Genomic DNA, 20,267 nt, shown 5'->3' on the forward strand with positions numbered 1-20,267 from the left:
TCCTTCTCTCAACATCTTTTCAAGTGAAGAATCTCTTCTTTGTTTTTTTTTCAGTGCCCCAAGGGTACTGAGTCTCCCAGAAACTGAGTCACTGTATGGTTGATGACAAAGAACATCTCTGTTCCTTAGCAGTGAGAGGTCACCAGTAGTGCTCCCCATGTTTATCCTTTGGGGCTGGACCATGCAGACCACAGATTAGGAATCAGAATGTTGCTTGTGAAGGAAGATTGGAACAGATCTTGGATTAGCATCTTGGACACTTCCAAAGATCCTTTCATGAAACCAGAACATTGTCATTTGGCAAATTATCCTTCAGTTGTCTAGAAATAGTTCAGTTGATGGATTAGATCTAGGTCATAAGCAAAGCTTTGACAAAAACAGGTCGAGTGTTGGATTTGGATCGGGATTGTGGTGTGCCTTCCCCTGTTCCATGTTGAGAGTTGGCAAACTGGCCGCCTGTTTTTGTTGGAGAGCAGCTGTAGCTTCCACCATGCTGTCCGTGGCTGCTTCTGCATTTTACACAGTGACTGCAACACAGATTACAGTGTTGCAGTTTAGATGAAGCCTAAAATATTTAGTATGTTTGGCCTTTAAGAATAATTTTGTGTGTAAATAGTGTTGAATATCAGAAGCACTGGGCTTTGGTGAAGAAGCCCCGCCTGGCAAGCCCGAGGTCTGCCCTGTCGTCTTCATGTAACCTTGTGCCACGGTTTTTTTTCCAACAGTGAAATAGAGCTATTTACCTAGTTTTCAGGATTCCTTTGTGATTAGTATGAGATAGTGCATAGTAAGGGTCTGGCACACTGAATACCGTCTGTTTCTCTCAACAGAAATAAGAAATAGCAGACTTAACAGTTTTCTGTATCAATTTTGCTTACTTCTGACTAGTTTCATTTTCAAGGTGAGCCATTGCCCGGAAGATTTCTTGTAGGGCCTGCAGCCTGTGTCTGGTGAACCATGGCTCATCAGGTTACTTACACTTTACGAATCTGTTCCCTTTTAGGGTGTCATTCCTTACTGTTGTCCCTTTTCTCCATGTGTACAAATCTTTCCTATCAGCTCTTAAATTTGGCCTGGTCAGGGCCTTATTCTAGTCCTTGCCTGTGTGCCCCCATTGAGAATAGATGTACCTCTCCTATCAATTACTGCCAAGGACAACCTGGGAGCACCCTGTACGTGTCCCCTCTTCTGCTCTCAAGAACATTCTTGGCTGCCCTAGATTTGGGCAGAATTACTCTAGAGAAACCCCCTTCTCCTCTCTGTCTCTGCTATGTAGCTTCCTCAGCTCCATCCAAAACCCACTGTTCTCTTCCCCACTTTCCAACAAACTGTCTGTGCCCGAGTATACAACTGCCTTTGGAGTTCACCTGGATTCCTTGACAGGTGCCATGGAGTCCACTTCTCAAACAGGAACATAACTCTCACTTCTCAGAGAGGGTGACTGGGGCTCTAGAGAGGGATTTGTAAGTGGACAGAAAACATCCTGCAGGCATGGAGTAGAAACCACAGGATTTGGGGGAAAAGAGTCTATTTTTGTTTTCATTTATTTTTAGGATATTGTCATTTTTTATTCCACTTGACTCTGAGGTTTATATTTATTCCATTTTTTATTTAAAAAGAATATCCCTGGGACAATGGCATTTCTCTTTCCCTTCTGTGAGGTATTTTATCATTTTGAGCAAACGCTGCAGTACAGATTAGCCTGCATCGTTGGCGGACATTAATTAATGAGGATAATGACCATGCACATTTTTTAATAGTACTGCCTACCTGGAGGTGTAACTAGTAAAAATAAATAAGCTAAGGGGAGAAGAATGGAAAGGTTCTAGAAATGTGGGTAAATAAGCCATGGGGGCCAGTTCCTTGTGGGGTCTGTATTTCCTTAAGACACTACACATTTTAACTGGAAAGGTGAAGGATCTGGTGTCATATTTTTCTGATAGACATAGAGTAAAACTTCTGTCTATATATCCTTTATACATTCCTAATTATATGTATGGGTAGAAATTGATCTGTATCAGAAGTAAAATTTTGAAAAACAGTTCTAAAAAAAAAAAAACTGTTTCTCTTACCATTAGAGGTACATGTAAGAATTGAATTTCATAACTTTCCTATGTTTATAATTTCATTGATGTTATACACCATCAATGAAATTCCATTACGTACAACCACAAGAACGAGATCCTAATTATAATACTCCATGTATGTATAATATGTCAAAGTACACTCTCCTGTCATGTATATCTAAAAAGAACAAACTTTAAAAAAATTTAAAGAATTGTCTTTCAGACAGGTTTATCAAATTTGCAATGGATCAGTAAATACAGTGTTTATAACAGATACAATGTCAGGGACTGTTGGAATTCAGAGACCTGCCAGATACTGGTGGTGCCCCTGGGAAACTGACAGACTGGAGAGGTGAAACATGCAGATCTGAAAAGATAGCCCACCTGAGGTTGTCACCATGGTCAAGGGAAGAGTGTGGGTTTCCTCAGCACTGTGGAGTGTGGGGACATCCTACCAGAGTCAAGGAGGACTCCTTCCTATTGGGTGGAAGTTGGGCAGGGCTGAGAAGGTTGGCTGCCTTCAGGATTCCCAGTTCCCCTGAGACTCATGAGCAGTTACCCCACCCTCATGCAGAGACTGCCTCTGCCTTTGGGTTGCAGTGGAATTCCATAATTTCATAAGTTCAAGAAGACACACACCCTCAGTGCTCTGTGTGATGAGGTGGCCTTTGCCTTGTATGATTTGGGGATGAAATAGATGAAATAATGCACTGTGGTTGAACGTGGCAAAACAAAGGAACATAGTGTAGCAAGATGCACTTTCTGGCTTCTGAGATTCTCCCTGTCCTTCAGCCAGCCATCTGGAGGACATTTTCTCCTCTCCAACTAAAAGGCAAAATTCACAGACCTGAAAAAAAACAGTTAACTGAGTATACTATGAGCAAACTCTATTCACAGCAGTTTCCACTTTTTGTAAAAGAATGAATTAGGAGAATCTTAGTAACCATATTTTATGGAGGGAAGCAAACTTAAATCACAAACAGAAAACAGTAAGGATGATATGTACCTAACATAGACTTCATTACCTGTATTCTTCTTCTGTTACACTTAGGAGTGTTCCTCTTCGGAGCATTACCTATTATGGTGCATCAAGACCATCCTTAAGATGGTTTGCTGAATAGAAGTGTTCCATTAGATGAATCTTTTGGGTTTAACAGCATACCTTGAGCCTTGAGGTCAAAGCAACAGTAATATTTTTCTTTAAATTTAGATTTGGATTTTTGTGTGTGTCTCCAATTTCCTAACCTTGGTGATAACTAATTTGTGGTTGCCAGCATACAGGATTTTCAGAACATATCTTCAGAACATTAATTAGTGTTTTAATACTAACCTCTGCTCTGAGCTCATGGCACATGGAGTATTGACTTACCCACATCCTTGGTGAGCTGATTATTGAACTAATGACAATTTATTTCTGTAGAATTGTGTTCATGCCATTGGGTATTGGTCAGAAATCTTCAGAACATAGCAGGGGAAAGTGAATGGGGGAGCACTTTATAAAAGAAGCTTTTGAGGAGTCACTGTGCTTATAAGTGATTAGGAAATTGTCTGCAATGGAATCATTTGTTCTTGACAATTCATTGCCTAAGTATTGGTGTGACTTTTTACATTGTCTTTCATGGTGACATATCCTTGCACAATCAGATTCCTGCCCTGCTTTAGAATTTTCAGTGTGATGCAGCCTTCCAGTTTGAAGGCACAGTGTTCACATTCAGACTACACATGTTTATGTCCCTTTCCTCCTTTTCTGCATGTCAGTAGTATTGGAATAATTTGACTCTAAAAGATGGTAAGAGTATTTGTTTCTTGTTACCTTATAATAGAGAAATGTGACCCAATTCTGTAGCTGCCGCAGATTTCATACCACTATACCTAAATTCTCTTCTCCAGCTAAAAAACATGACCTTGCAGAAACCTGAGAATATTTAACCCATACTATGTAAAAACCACAGAGAAACCTTGAGAGTGGAGCCACCCTGTTTGGGTAGTTGTGTAAAATCCCTGCAGTGAGAACCCTAGGGAGATTTCCTGAGCCTTCTATGGGGCTTCCCTGCGACAAGGTGGATGAATATCCACGGCTTCCTCAGTCCTGTGCTCTTCCTCTGAGTTTTTCTGACCAGGAAAAGATCTTATTTGAATTATGAATGTGTTCTGTATTGAGATGGGGACCAGGAAAGCAGCTCAACCTGTGCCTGGTTACTTACTGCTTAGGGAAGGCACCAGGAGAAGAAGCCCCATCAGTCGGCTCCTGTGGGGAATGTGGGACATGGTACCACACATGGCCCAGTGTCACCGCAGTTCTGCTTTGCAGGCTTGCCTTGCTGAGATATTAGTGAGTCAACTAGGTGTTGACTTAAAATGAATGGCTTAGATTCAGTTCCAGAAGGCCACCTTGGTTTATAGCTTGTGAGTAATGTTGTCTGTCATACTCGAGGCCTTAACTCTGAGATCAGGCTATACATAAACTCCATATCATAGGTGACAGTTGTACTCTTTGTAGATTTGTTCACCCACATACAAAATTCTAGGTATTCAGAAATCACAGATATTGCTAAGTTTGCTGATGTGAGTAATAAAACCACTTACCTAGGTTTAAATTTGGTTCTAAGAGTGATGAGATTTTTTTGAGATTCATAAAAGTTACTGTTGCTGAGCTTTGCTGATCTCTAGGTGGATGAATTTCAGGGTAGCCATAGCTAACAACTAGCTCAAACTGTTTGCTGGAAAACCATCTTGGAACAGAATGATATTTCATTATCCTATATAAACAAAGTAGGAGGGCTGGGGATATACCTCAGTTGGTAGAGTGCTTACTTGGCATGCATGGGGCCCTGGGTTCAGTCCCCAGAAACACACACACACACACACACACACACACACACAGTAGGAGCTCACTTCTTAATAGAATTGAACTAGTGGCATTATATGTTTACTAATGGCATTTATCTGTTGTCGTTTTAATAACTTTCTGATTCTATAAATGAATTTGAATCTTGAGCTGTATTTTTCAGTGTAGGTTCAGCTGTAAGCTACTGGAAAAATAACATCAAAACATCCGTGAAGGAGATAGTTTATTTCCCTCTTGCATAAGAGAATGGCTGGGGGGCAGTCCTGGGCCAACGAGGTGTTCAAAGAGGGAGGAATCCTACATCCTCTCTTGCTGTTTCTTATGTGGATGGCTTCCGTCCCAATGTCACCACATGGTCCCAGGTGGCTGCTGGAGTTTCAGCCATGTTACATTCACTTTCCAACCAGCAGAGAGGTGGCAGTAGGGAAGAAATGAGAATGGGTACACGCCGGCTGGTTTCTAAGGATGTTTGCTAGAAGGTGGTGTGCATTATATAGGCTCATGTGTTAATTGGTGAAAACCTACTTAAGACCTAATTGCACAGAGGTTTAAGCTGCAACTTTACTCCCAGGGGGAAAAATGTGTCCAGCTAAAAATTAGGGCTTGATTATTCAAGAAACATAGGAATGGATAATAGGGACAAGTAGCAGTCCTCCCCACCATGCAAAACAGGCTGGCAGTCAACAGACTTTTAGGTGTGGGCCCTGAGACCAAGGGGCCCAACGCCACCTGGTGGCCAGGTAACTAACTCCCAGGATCAGGCTTGGAAAAACTTGACTTTTCAGATATTATAATCCAACAGCAGAAATCACCCACTATAAAGACAGAAGCATCTTATGAGGAGACGCTTCTCGCATGAAGAAATAAGTTTAATATTGCTTCCATAACATGAAGTGTGATATAAGGAAATATTTGAGCTTTACGATTAACTGACAGGTTATCTGGCACCGTGTGGAAGTGGGGTAAGCTCCAGGTGACTGATTCTGCACCAGAGTCATAGCTGGGATCACCACTCTCAGCTGCCTTTCTGTACCATTCCTTTGAAGGCTGTGGACACGGTCCATTGAGAGGCCTGCTGTTTGGAAAGGAAGCATGGTGTGAGTCAGCCCACAGGGAGGTGATCAGGTCCCTGTTTTCAAAGCTGCCTCCTCTGCTTTTCCCTAAGTAGTATGGCATACCACTGATGTGGTTTAGGCCTCAGGTCAAAGTTACATGCTCCTTTGGTTTGGATGTGGTTTGAATGTGTCCCCAAAGGTTCTTGTCTTAGGAACTTTGTCCCTAGAAAAGTGGTATTGAGGGTGGACTTTTAAGAGATGGGGCCCAGTGGGATGTCCTTAGGTCATTGAATAAGCTGCCCTTGGAAGGGATCGAGGATCTAAGGTGACTCACCTAAGAGCTCCTGAGAGTAAGTTGTTCTAAGAGTGAGCTGGACCCCTGGATCTGTCTCTGGCTTCCAATTTGAAGATATGCCCTCCTCCTCCACATTCACTTGCCACTGTGAAGTCATCCACCACAGGCCCTCAGCAGAGGCCAAAACTAAATAAGCCTTTTCACTTGATAAAAGTTAGCCTGCCCCCAGTATTTTATTACAGTAACATAAAATGGACGAATAAATATACTTTCTAATCACACACATATCAGAGCTTGTCTAAGTGAGTCGATCCTCAGCTTTTACAGAGGAGGAAACTGAAACTGAGTGCCAAGGCCTTGACAAAAGTTACACCATTAATTGGCATCCAAGGCTAGAATTCTGAATTCCAGACCTGTGCTAATCCTTTACATTCTGTTATCAATAAAAGTTGTTTATTCTCTTTATAGCTCAGGATTTATTTCTTGTTTTTGTTTTACCTCTGCAAGAAACAAATTAGACTAATGGCCTTTAATTTCCTAAGCTTCCTTATCTCTAAAAGAATGTTTCAAGTATCTGGTGAGGACTGGATAGGTTCCCTTATGGAACCTATTGAATAATAGAAATACTGCCTGTATAAAAAGGGGAGACAGAGCCCACAAATTCATATGTTTATGATTTATAAATATTATTTATTTAATGACTCATAAATAATTTTAAGTGATAAATAGTTTATGATGTATTTTAATGTTCACTTCCAGTCTCCTTGTTACATATTAATGGAGATTTCACTGCCTCACCCATTTGTTTATTGGTCTCTCTCTCTCTCTCTCTCACACACACACACACACTTTTATATTTATGGAGCTTTATTTAATGTCTGAAATGTTGGCCACCATGTGGCAGCTTGAACCCCCATTTAAAATATATTTTAAGCCAGGCACACTGGCGCCTACCTGTAATCCCAGCAACTCGGGAGACTGAGGCAGGAGGATTGTGAGTTTGAAGACAGCCTCAGCAAAAATGAGGCATTAAGCAACTTAGTGAGACTCTGTCTCTAAATAAAATACAAAATAGGACTGGAGATGTGGCTCAGTAGTCGAGTGCCTCTGAGTTCAATCCCTGGTACCCCTCCACACAAAAAAATATAATATATTTTAAATGAAATAAAACTTAAGTGTTTATGTCTCTGTTCTTGTCTGCGCATCCCTACTGGTACTCATATTCAGAAATATTCATAGCTTTATTTTGGAAACTAGCCTCAGACCTCTACTTCTTGTGCAGTGAGTCTGGGCAGCAACTTCTGTATCCAAAGAAAGTAACTTGCCATGGCTCTTTCTTGCAGGTCTGCTTATATTCCCAGGGTCTATTCATGTTTTCTGTCTTCTAAATAGGTGAATTTAGATAAAGAAATTGTAGAATTAGGAGGACATTTGGAAATAGGAATCTTACGGTGCTTTAAATTTTCTCTGCATTCAGAAGGCTGAGCAGGAGAAAGCTGAGGGTAATCTCTTCCTGCTTTTCTATCAGTACCATTGCTAAGACCCAGGGGCACATTTTGAGCAGCCAGCTGCAGAACTGTTTTTGCTTTCCTGTTCTATATTCTTGTCTTTTATGGCAAAAAGAGAAAAGAGCAGCTCCGTGTGGACTCTCTACCTGCTACAGTTTCTCTCAACCCTTCATCTCCCCTCCCGTCCCCTCCTGTGCCTTCCCTGGAGTTACATTGATGGTGGAAAGATGATGCGGTGAATAAAAATAGATCCAGCACTGTGGATATTCCATTATCTCCCTGGAGGAAAAAGCATTATTGGCCTGTCATTGGACTGTGAAGAAGAGAGAAAAAGTTTTCCATTTCCACAAGTATCATCTTTTGATTTGGATTAAGTGTACCTTACCTGTACTTAGGAAGTGGACTTTCTCTGTTCACACTCAGTGCTGACTAAATTTACAGGGTAGACCAGAAATGTCGCCATGGTTATAAACGTGATGACGTGGAAGGCAGAAGGAGGTACTGCACAGGATTCGTGTGGGTTCCTAGTCATTATCTGTGTCAGGTGGGAGCTCCCCTAGGTACCTCTGTGGCCCGGTCTGGGTGCCACCTCCCTGAGAAGCCTCACGCCCTCCCAGCTGAGACCCTGCCCACCAATCTGTCTCACCTCTGTTTCATATCTTTTTCCTCCACGATTCATCCTGGGTCTATTCCTTTTCCTTGACTCCATTTTCCAAATTCAACACATTTTTCAGTGTTCAAGCACCTCACTATTTCTCTGTAGAAGCTTTTCTTCTTGTTTCTGCCTCGGGAAGTCAGTCTAAAACAGAAAGACAGCAGAGGATGTCTCCAGCTGTCACTAGACAAAATAAAATGGATGTCAGGGCCTGGCCTGTGTGCTCTGTGCACATCTCATTTCTTCAGAGGTAAGCTGGAGGAAAGCTGTCCTGCAGGGCTGGGCTGGCTTCCCTCACCAGACTGTCATAGTTCAACAGTTGAGTACCCTGAGGTAATTAGTTCTGAGTCTTCACGTAAAAATGTATATAAAACATCATGGCTTTATTAAGACCTAGAAAAACTGTCTCACTTAACCCTGGTTAATGTCTCAAAATCAAGAACTGTAAATTGTCTACTCAGTCTGAATTTAAATGCAGCCCATATTAATTCTGGAGCACTTAAGATCATCTATCAGTTCTGCTAAGTTAAGTAATAGATGATGTTCTGTGTCCTCCCTCCTTTAGCTGTGTACATTTGTATACACGTGGGTGAATATGAGTAGACATAAGTATGAATATGTATAAAAGCATGTTTTTAAACAGAATATCTTCTTTGGTCCCAGTTCAGGTTGGAGGTGATTCTATAATTGGACTTCAGACAGAAAATTAGGGTGTGAGAAATCATCATGCACATGCTGCCTGCGTGTGGACCTTCAAGTTTTTTTTATCTTGTGCATAGGATCTATCAAGTTCAACTCCAAAATGAAATGTGCATTTAGCTAATTTAAGTATTGGGAAGAAATTGGGGGAAAGTATAAATAACCTAAATCCCATAGAGTATGTTGTTTGAGAATCTGCAGATTCTCATTGTTGAACGTGCCAATTTTGACTCTAAAGCTTGAAAGTCTCAGAGATGGAAGGGACAAAAGAGTGTTCTGGGGCATTGCTGGAGCTGCCTCTGCTCACCTGTCTGGTTTTACCTTATTCCAGTCCATTTACAGCCACCAGAGGCTCACCTCCCATACGCAATTCTCTGTCAGCATTAACGTGGAGCTGGGATGGGGAAGAACCACTTTCATTCATCCCATCAGTGTGTGTTCATTAAAAATTTACTATGGGCCAAGCATTGTGCTAAACAGTAAAATATAGCAGTGACCTAAAGGCTGTGGTTTTTGCCCCTGTGAGGAATAAAACAAGCAGAAAATAAGCATCTACATTGCAGGTTGGTAGAAGGACCTCAGCAAAGAATAGCTAGGGGCCACTATAAACAGAGGGGTCATGAAATCACCCTAAGTTTTCACTTAAATGGAAGTCTAGAGGCCCAAAGGGAACTAATCATGTGAAATGGGATGGGAATCCCAGAATATTAAGGCAAAGACCCCAAGAACAAAGCAATGAGCCTCAGAAAGGACCTGAGAGAAGACTGGGACCCAGTGAGGGAGGAGGAATGGACAGTGGGCATAGGGAAGGTAGGGCACATGGCCATGTTCAAGATTTCAGATTTATTCCAAATGTGGTGGGAGTCACTGCAGGGTTTTTGCACTGAAAAGTACATGGTTCTGACTTAAGAAATTATCCTCTTCCATGTTGTGGAGAACAGATTACCCATGGGAGGGAACCAGGAAAAGAGATAAGGTAGGCTGGACTAAAGTAGAAATTGAGGACATGGGGGAAGTGGGTTTGAATGTACCTGGAAGTTGGACCATCCCTGGCATGGACATGCTAAGGGATTTCATGCTGGAAGGGTGAGAGAAAAGGACATATCAAGGATGACCCTGAGATTTCAAATTAAAGCAACTGGTACCATTTATGAATGAGTTGGTAATGGGTTGGGTAGGGAGGGTTCAAGAGGGAAAATGTTTTGAGCATGCTAATTTTTTGGTACCTTTTAAACTAATGGTGAAGTCAGGTATAGAGTTAGATATTTGAGTCTTATGCTTGCAGGAGAGATCTGTGTTATAAGTGTGAGAATCTTCAACTTCAATATGTTATTAAAATTCAGGGATGGGGACACAATCTCAAGGTGGGGGAGAATGTAAAGAGTGGAGAAGGCTCAGAACTGAGCCCTGAGGAGCCCCACATCTACAAGAGTGGCATACAGTGCCCAGTGCTCAAATGAGGTCAAATGAAGAAGGGAAAGAGTTCCTGGATTTGACAGGGAAGATTCATTGTTGATCTTAACAAGAGCATTTTTAGCAAGCAGTGGGGCCGACCGGTGACTGGACAGGTTAAACTGAGAAAGACAGGAGAAAATGTACATGGCACCCATAGCATTGGTTCCTTATGAGTGGGTGTGATTGATGGGTGGGGAGGATTTGCTTTGCTTTTATGCATTCATTTCCTACTAAGAAACAATCTCATATTAGTGCTGCTATGTCACAAGCTAAAATTATTATTTTTTTTTAAGTAAAGGATTCTTGAGTGGTTTGAGTATCTCTGACTTTTAACAGCTGTGGTTTATATCAGCTTCCCACTCTCCCCATTCTCTTCCTTCTCCAGATTACTTTTCCATTTGTCATTTTTTTTTTCCTGTAGACTAACTGGTATAGCTGTGCTAAGAAAACTTATCAATCCAAAAAATAAATTTTCTTTATTTTATAAAAACTTACTCTACAATACAGTTTTGTATAACATTTGTGGCCTCAGGGAAGAGGCATAAAAATGGGAGAAATGGGGACCATGTGTGCAGACAGTCTTGGGAAGTCTTTTTGCATGGGGCAAGAGGGCTGCATGAGGTCTGTGGCATGTCTTACTAAGTGGGAAAAATCACATTGTTTTGGTGTTGAGGATTGGTCCCATTAAGCAGGGACCCACTACAGGAGCTGACCTCAAGGAGGTGAGGGGGATCCAGAGCTCCAATGGAGGATTGCCTTTCACAGAGGAGGGGCATTTTCTCCATTCTTCCAAAAAGGAAGAGAAAACACACTGTGCCGGTGCCTGTGGGCTCTGGAGTTGGGGATCATCTACTAGCAGCCCCATCCTTTCCCTCCTGAGACTTCATAGGCCCTGAATTCTCATCTACATTTTTTCAGACCCTTTTTGAATTTCAACTAAAACTTAAAACATAGTTTTGAAATCTTTATGTTCTTTGTTATGTGCTCAGTTTAGGAGTGGGAATACTCAAATATTGAGCATTGGAATTTTCTCTTTCTTAACAATTAGATTCCTACCGGGTTGTTCTTTTCTGTCAGCCAGGATAAGCTAGATCATTGAGGTTAACAAGCAACTCCAGAATCTTGAAGAGTTAGCCTGAGCTTTTCTTTTCTTTTTAATTTGCAGTGCTGGGGAGTGAACGCAGGGCCTTAGGCAAGTGTTAGGCAAGCGCTGTACCACTAAGCTTCATCCCCAGCTCCAAAGCCAGAGCAGTTTAGTCCCTCATTTTGGCATCCTGTCACACATCAGCCTAGGCTCTTCTCCATGTCCCTTCACTGCAGGAAGGGACCTTCCTACCCAAGCATCACCTATTCCTGTGGCTCACAGAGAGCGTATTTAACCTACTATGGTGGCCCTCATTCCTTCTGTCTAGAAGTAACAGCCCCCATCCTAGGCATGTAACATCCAACACGTGTTCTGAGGGCAGACTACCTTGGAAGTGGGAAGGGAGTGTGTGGCCAGTCCTCTGTGCAGGAAGGAGAGGAACGGAGCACCCAGGACAAGCCCTGCCAACTGCCCTTCCCAGAGAAGGCAGGACAGGCGTTGGTAGAATCTGGGTGTCATCTCTACACAGTCCCCTTTTACCTTTTACCACAGCACCTAAAATCCTGTCAAGAGACATCCATTCCATTAATTTAAGCTTGCGTTTTTCCGAGCATTTTCTTTACAAAATGCAAACAGCTCTAAAAAAAAAAAAAAAAACTAGTGAATAGTCCTTTTCTTTCTTCTCCTCCAGGGGCCTTATTATTTTCTCTGGAAGACTCAAAACCATGGGAGAGTTTGCATCCTGAGCACACTGTTTTTCATTAAGTAACATTTATTTTTCTACTTTACTTAATAAAGAGCATATAGAACGGCCAGTCAGAGCTTCTGTCCAGCCCAGGTTGAGCTACTGATAACCCCAGGCTAATCTGTGTGGCCCTTACAGGCCGGCTTCCCCTCGGGCTTTCAGGCATGCATCACTCCTCTGTGCACCCATTTGGATCCAGGGTTCCCACACTTATTTGAATGCTTATAGTCTGTGAGGGACAGGGGCAGATGTTGGAGGTGAAGAAGAAGCACTTTAATACAGTGCTCATTCATCAATGAAAGGACTTCTTCCTTGGGGTGACATTGGTAGATTGTGGCTCCTATAAATGCACTATCCCACAGTATTGATAGTTGTGATAGTGTCAGTTTGGGTAAAAGTTTATGTCAGTCTTGATACATTAGCAAGCTAACTTCCTGGTGGGGGCTAATGTTAGTGGGCAGGGCAGCCAGTTCTGAGCTCAGCGGTACAAAGGAAGTGACTATGGGCCATTGTTTCCTAGGATAGTGTGGCCTCTTAATAAACAGCATGTCCCCTACCATTATGTTTGTCTGCTGGTTTGACCTTGAATAATGCCCCCAAGACCCCACAGTCTGGCCCCTGCTCTCTCCCTGTCTAAATCTCCTGCCACTCAGTCTCCATCATTCAGCTGCAGCCATACTGGTCCCCTGGTTTTGCCCACATGCCCTCCCTGTTCCAGCCCTCTCTACTTGGGAGTCCACCCGACTCTCAGCCACTCCTTCACTTGCTCTAGTGCATGGATCAGAGACGGGCACGCTCCACCCTGCATACAGCAGCCCTTTCCTACCGCCTCCTCCCTGTCCCAGCTTCATTTCTCCATGGCGCTTCTCACCAGCTGACAGTACATTGTCATTTGTTCTTGTGTTTATCTGTCTCGCCACTAGAATGTGGTTTTGCCCATTGAACTATCCTCAGAGGACAGGGAAGATACATATAAATGCTTGGAGCATGAAAGAGAGAGGTCATGATAGATAGTGGACTCTGAAATAATCTTATTGTTGCCAGAAACCTATAAAAATTGAACATTTCCTTTCTGTAATATTTCTGTGTTTGACTGTCTCCCTCTTGTAGGGTAATTGGTCTTGTCCACTCAATACAGATAGTGTCAGAAAAATGAACATTTACTACCATTTTTGTGTTTCTTATAAAATGTCCTTCCTCGCTTTGTTAGTCACCCCCATGGAGAGAAGCTAAGGACAGTGATAGTGATGCTGTTCAGTCCTAATTTAATAAAATGAAAATTGTCAGGTGAGAAGTCATTTTGAAGTGAGGGTTTAGAATGGCTTGGCGAAAGGATTGCTTAAGCAAATAAAAATAATTATTTCCCAAACTTTTTTTAAGCCCTATGCTTTGTATCTGACAGTGTTGGCCGTACTGGGAATATAAGGATAGTGTTTACTGGGGAAAACGGGAATGTAACAAAACATTTGCAGCCGTTTTATGGAGGCACTGTATTATAGTGGGAGGGCCTGTGGGAGCTTAGAATGTGGACCATCTATCTAAGACTGCTCTGGAAGGAGGCTTCCTGGAAAAAAAGTTCCGGGTAGCCAGGGGAGGGGCTCCAGGGGGAGAACAGCCCACACAACAGCAGAGGTCACCAGCACCCCACGGAAGCAAGAAGCCATGGCAGGAGAGCAGCCTCGAAAGAGAGCCAGGTTCAGACCCTACAGGCCTGGTCTGCCACCCAAATGGGGCAAGACTTAAAAGGGCCCAGGTAGGATATACGTGGGGCCATCTCCCTGCCCAGTGCTCAGAGAATGAGGGTCAGGAGCCAGAGACAGTCATAAAGGTAGTCATGGTGGTCAGTGAACCCATGGGCATATCTGAAAACCCCAGCAGTGTGTATGGAAAGAAGAGAAGATCAAAGTCTCAAGGGATACTAACATTTAAGGTACCAGGCGATAAAGAGGAGCCAGACAAACTTTTATCCTGGAACCCAGGTTTGAGGGGAATGGCATGGAGGAGAAGGGGGTGGGGGGATGAGCAGGTCAGTGTTGGGATTAGCTGAGAGCATTTGACTGAGTGAAGCCAGTGAGTGTCATCAGGTAGCTATGAATTGAAGAGGCTATGTGGGTGGGGCCCAAGAGCCCAGCTGCTTCTAATGGATTGAGGGGTCTCCCTTGTTTATCAATTCCTCGGTGATAGTAATGTTACATGGAATTCATTAAATGGTGGGGTTTTGTACTCAGTGTGCTAGCTCCATTAGCTTCTCTGCACATACCCTGATGTTCTGTCATTGCCCGATCTTCCCTGTCCACATTCCAAATACCATCTATCATCAGTACAGCATACGGTGTTCTTCCATGAACCTGGTTCAATTATTCATCTTCAGCTTTCATTTCTCCTAACTATTGCTGACAATAAAAAACACATGTGATTAAAAGTATATTTTCCTGTGTTTCAAAACACTTCAAAGCAAAACACAAGATCTTTTTATCATGATAGGGCTTAGGGTAAAAGGATATAATTGCACTAGATTTCTGCAGCTGTTATTCTACTGCACAAATACAAAACAGCATTTCACACAGCCGAGTTTAGAATGTAAATCAAAAAGAATTTGATCTTGTACCTTCACAGCAGGTATCCAGACTTTGTGATTTGCCTGCCTTTTCTCCCTTCTTTTTTCTGCCCCCGGTGAATTGCTTCCCAGTGGCTGTTTGTGATGCTGCCTCTCCACCTGGAGTTAGACTCTTCTAATTGGCCACCTCTTTGCACCTGCCTTCACCAGCTTGTGGCCACTTCTGGCCTCACGTTTCCCAGCGGGTGTGGGGCTGGGGAGGGGGGGCAGTGAAGTGCTCCTGGGCTTCCTAATGATTGTTCCTTAAGTAACTGGAAACCATCTGTGATGGGCTGCTTGTTGCCTCTTACTCATGTGGAGGATTTATTTTGGTCTGAGAGACTCAGATCAGAGTATAATAGCAGTATTTTTAGGTTTGTCCCACAGAAACAGGAGTAAACGTCTCTGTGCCAGAGATTTTTACTGCCAGATTCACCTTTTCAGTATTCCAGTCACTCGTTTTCTGCAGTAAAAATCTCATATACATGTGCTCCTGAGTGTCTCACCTCATGTCATTTTTCCCCTTGAATAGTTAAACAAGAAAAAGCAAAATAGTAATTGGACATTATGCCAGGTCTCTAGTTCTAGGACTTCTTTCAGTGCTTTCCTCAGTTCAGAGCCACACTTGGCTTTGTGCTGTCCTGTCTAATCCCCCACACACACACACCCATACACTCGCATGAAACTGCTTGACAGCACAGACCCAGCTCTGCTTTCTCCTTATTAACATCTGTCTCTCTCTAATAGCTCAACCCATTTAAGGAGTGAATAACTACCAGCCACAAATTTTTAGAGCTGCATAGTTCTCTTCTGTTCCATTAATGAACATTCTGGCCAGAGTTTGTCTTTTCAGCATGGCGATCATTTTATTTTTCTAATGCAATAAAATAAGTGGTCTGCTATAGTTTTGAGTTAATGAGGATTTGAAATGGATTTCAAGTATCCTTGTCAGGGTTTTTATTATGCAGGTGCAATCTCATGCAGTAAATTACCATAACTAAACAGCTGGAGAGCCATAAAGCTCTCCTGCCCCGGCATTGCTAAATTACTATTAATTAACAGCTACACATAAGGAAAGTGTCAGATGTTAAATATTTTTTATTAGTAATAACTTGGAAATTTGTGACCTTAAAAAGCTTAGACAATCTCTGAAGGGCCTCAACCAGGGTTAATTTTTATTTCATTACTTTTTCAGATTACAAGCATTTTGAATCCAGACTCTCTAGGCTGCTCTATTTATATGGATGTATAATGAAATGCCATTTAAATATTTTTCTTATATTGTTTGATTAAAATATAGGGTCCAGCTTGAGCATTCACTTCTGCATGTATCAACTGTGTTTTCTAAGTGCATACTTTCTTCTGGTACTGTGCTAGATATAGAGGCAAATAGTTGCACAGCCCTGGAAGAGAGACACTTGAGAGCACAATAGCAGTGCCCTAGAGGGTTCTGCAGGGGCCCCATGGAGGATTTGCGGACCTCTTGTTCATGGTGACTGAGAGCATGGAGCCTGGAACTAGAGACCTATGTTCAAATGTTGATGTCATCATTTACAAGATGCATGACTTGGACTAGTTAGTTTTCTTTGTTGTTTGCTTGTTGCCACTGGGGTTGATCCCAGGGGCACTATGTCATTGAGCTACATCCCCAGTCCTCTTTTGAGACAGGGTCTTGCTAAATTCCTAAGGCTGGCCTTGAACTGTGATCCTCATGCCCCAGCCTCTTGAGTCTCTGGGTTTGTAGGCATGTGCCACCACATCCAGCTCAAGTTAGTTATTTCTCTGTATCAGAATGGTGTTGGCTAAAAGAAGAGAGTATCCATAGTGTAGACCACCTATGTGGATGAAAAGGAGAAGATATTTCTAAAGTCCTTAGGAAATTTGCTTGGTAAGAACTAGATAAGTATTCTAAATAAATCAAGCAGAATAAATAACATGTATTTTGACTAAAGTAGGAAATAAGGAAAATTCTATTGTGAAAAATATAGAAACTGGCAGGCATCTTAACATTTGTTTTTAAACCTATGGGAACTTAAGTTAATAATTAGCTTGCATAGGAATGTCTATCCCTGGGTTCTTTCTCTAGGACCTTTACTCACTTCTGTTTCTTGTGGTTTTGGTTATTTTAACATTTTCAGGTAAGGAATCATTCTTTAACAGGCTCCAAAATAAAATGAATAGCCATTTATGGTATTTTAAGTTTCTTTCTCATTACTCAAAATAGGCAAGCAGAGGGTAAACTTGCTGAGATGTGGCTTTGGGAGTGCCTACATTGAGTGAAGGAGGGCATCAAACAAGGGAATAAGAACTGATTTTTCTTTTAAGTTATGATTTAGTGTGTAAAGGCATGTGACATGGGGGCTCTGGATCCATGAAGTGGCAGTTTCACTAGAGATGACAGTTGAAGCAGGGGAGGATTCATCAAGGCCAAAGGCAGAGAGTATCTTCACCTAAAACTCTTCATCTTTTAGAGAATGAGAATGAGAGGCACCATATATTTTCAGTAGGAGAATGGCCTAGATTAAAAGGAGTTAATTTCAAGGGGTTAATCTAGTAACAGGTGCCCAAAGACTGGCAGCAGGAGTCATGTTAGCAGGCAAGGCCGCCATGTTGACAGGGATAAAATAGGGAAGAGGCAGCCAGGATGGCTTCGAGCCTCTGGAGCTGGGACAAGCTGATGTCAATATTTGGGAGTCACAAAGAACGTTTACTATGTAGTTCTGCTTCATTGATTTATTCAGCAGATATTGATCAATCACAATCAGTGCAGAGCTCATGACTCCCCAACAGTGGATTTATCATGCTGCTGTTAGACATTGCAGTGAGGCTCATAACAAGGCCATTTCTGCTTGTACCCGAACAGAAGCCACTGCTTCTGGGCTTCTGGGCTTCTGGGCTTCTGGGCAGTGCCCTCTGATAGTGTGTTTTCATTGACCACTGCTGAGAGCCATAGCCAAGTAGGAATGACGCATAGCATTTTTGGTTGAAAGGTGACCCTGCTCAGGGATTAGGGTGGCTCCAGGTTTAGGGTGGATCCTGCTGGGAATAGGGTGTATCCTGCTGCCTCAGGCGCCCGCTCCTTGAGTTCCCATGGAGTTCTCTCGGGGTTCTGAGAGAACGCAGAGCCCGGTGGAGGGAGTGTATTTTTCCCAGAATGTGCGTGTAGAGTGGTGTAGAGTGTCAGTGAGAGTTCAGGAATAAAGAGTTGCTGTTTGAATCTACAAGGCTTTTTGGTGGCTCGGTTATTTTGTGCCCAGCCAGACTGCGGCAGACCACAGAATAGAACAGTGGAACTGATACCAACTTTTCTCTTCTACAGTTGAGCCAAATGTATTCATTTTAGTCTTGCGTGGCTTTCTACCTAAAAACACCTGCCCACCTCTAAAATTCAACAGCCTATTAAAGTCCATTTGCCTCCATCACTGCTCCTCTCTTTATGTTCACAACTTCCCCCTTTCTATTCCACAGCTTACTCCCCAGTTTGAAACAGAAACAAGTTTATTCCAAAAAAGAGATGGCAGTGCTTGAGAGGGCTGATGAGTTTCTACAGAGACCGTCAGTTCAGCACTTAGCACATTGCTGGCGCTCAAGAATGAAAATAGATTTTTAAATGGGCTAACTGGTTATTGAGGTGCCCTCCGAATCTCCAGTGTTGCACAAATGTCCAGCCATCATTTGAAAAGCTAAAGCAATCTACATTAGACTCCCCTGTTATATTTTCTGCCTAAAGGTGACTGTTAAACTCCTCCCCACTCTTCCAAAATTAAATGCCTGGAAGATAGACAGGATTACGATCTTCTTATGCCAGGCTACTGTTTTTAACCTTAGCACAGCACAGAAACATGCAGTACCTTTTCCTAAGTCCCAGAAAGTTCTTCACAGACTTGTTTTTGCAAAGTAATTGAGGCACAGAGGTTGCCTTCCACTCACTTCTTTGGGTAATGGAATGTCTTATTCCCTCCTTGTCTTGACTGTGGAATCTCTGGGCTGTTCTGCTCCTTGTCAGATTTATTGGCCACACTTAGTACAGGCCACACAAGTGGCCTCTGTCAACTCTGATAAAAGAGGGAATTCAACACCCTTTTATGAACATTCTCCTTAAACCTGTCAGGCTCTAAAATTAGGCAGGAGTTGCTGGTGCCAGACATTCTTCTCTCCAAAGGGCTTGCCCTCTGCAGTTACCTCCTTCTTTCATATAGGAGCACCTCCTAATACATGTGATAACGGGAGTCCTAGTGTTGCTTCAGAGATCACCAAATCAGAACTAGATCGGATGTATCCTTGAAGATTGGGGGAACTTAAATGCTGCACATATTTGTTTTAGAGAAATTGGTTTTATTGCTAAATATATTCATGTCAAGGAGTAATATTTCAGGGGAGATAGTTGGTCTTTCCATAACTACTGTCATTCACTTCAAAGAACAGTAATGTTCTCTTGATTCCTTGTTTACTTGCTCTTCTTTTTCCTTTAAGGGAAGATGTTTTTATTGCATTTCTTTGAAGCCAGTCACATGTTAAGACAGCTAGCATGTATTCAGTGATGGCCATCTTGTGCCCAAACACTCTTCCTGAGGTAAACCCCCTTATATTTGTAGATGCCTCTGGAAAGCCATGCTTGGCAGTAGAGATGGGTTATTTCTGAACTGTTAGACTATGGGCTTTACATAAACGTAAACTTTCTTTTCTTTAGTAGTCCTTTTAATTTAAAGAATTCAGCTCAAGGATGTGTGAGCCCTTATCAAATATTCATCAGAACGTGGTTTTAAACATGCAAAGTTAGAATCTATTTTAAATTTGATTACCATCTTAATCTGTTTTCTGATGCTACAACAAATTACCTGAGATTGGCTAATTAATGAGGAACAGTGGTTTATTATACTGGTCACTAATGTTTAGAAAGATTGAAAAGAAATAGTGGTTTATTTAGCTCAGTTCTGGAGACTGCAAGGCCCAAGAGCATGGCACCATGTCTGCTGAGGCCTTCGTGCTGCATCAGAACACGGCAAAGCTTCAGATGGCGAGAGAGGACAAGCATGGTTAGCTCAGGTCTCTCTTCCTCTCCTTTAAAACCACTAGTCCCATCATGCAGGCCCTACCCTAATGACCTTATCTAATTTCGGTTCCTTCCTGAGGCCTCAGATCCAAATATCATCAACATTTGAATTTGGGAATTAAGTCTCAATATGCACATGGGGGAGTGGGGCATGTGGTGGGGGCAGGCAGAGTGGAACATGGCAATTGCCAAGAAAGTTAGCTTTCTT

General features: G+C 42.4%; 1 protein-coding gene and 1 long non-coding RNA gene across 2 annotated transcripts in view; one reads left to right on the top strand and one right to left on the bottom strand.

Moving 5' to 3' along the window:
• The window catches only part of Prep (prolyl endopeptidase), a 119,018-nt gene that overhangs the window by 81,712 nt on the left and 17,039 nt on the right, over positions 1 to 20,267 (top strand). The gene's annotated exons all lie outside the window — the stretch shown is intronic.
• Positions 588 to 19,107, bottom strand: LOC131423756 (uncharacterized). Its single transcript, XR_009225764.1, has 3 exons — positions 18,858 to 19,107; positions 8,419 to 8,571; positions 588 to 2,913 (listed from the first exon to the last, which is right to left on the bottom strand). It is a non-coding gene; the product is annotated as an uncharacterized LOC131423756 (long non-coding RNA).

Source organism: Marmota monax, unplaced genomic scaffold, assembly GCF_021218885.2.
Source record: "Marmota monax isolate L192 unplaced genomic scaffold, Marmota_monax_Labrador192_F-V1.1 WCK01_AAM20220418_F8-fsc00013, whole genome shotgun sequence".
NCBI classification, from domain to species: Eukaryota; Metazoa; Chordata; class Mammalia; order Rodentia; family Sciuridae; genus Marmota; species Marmota monax.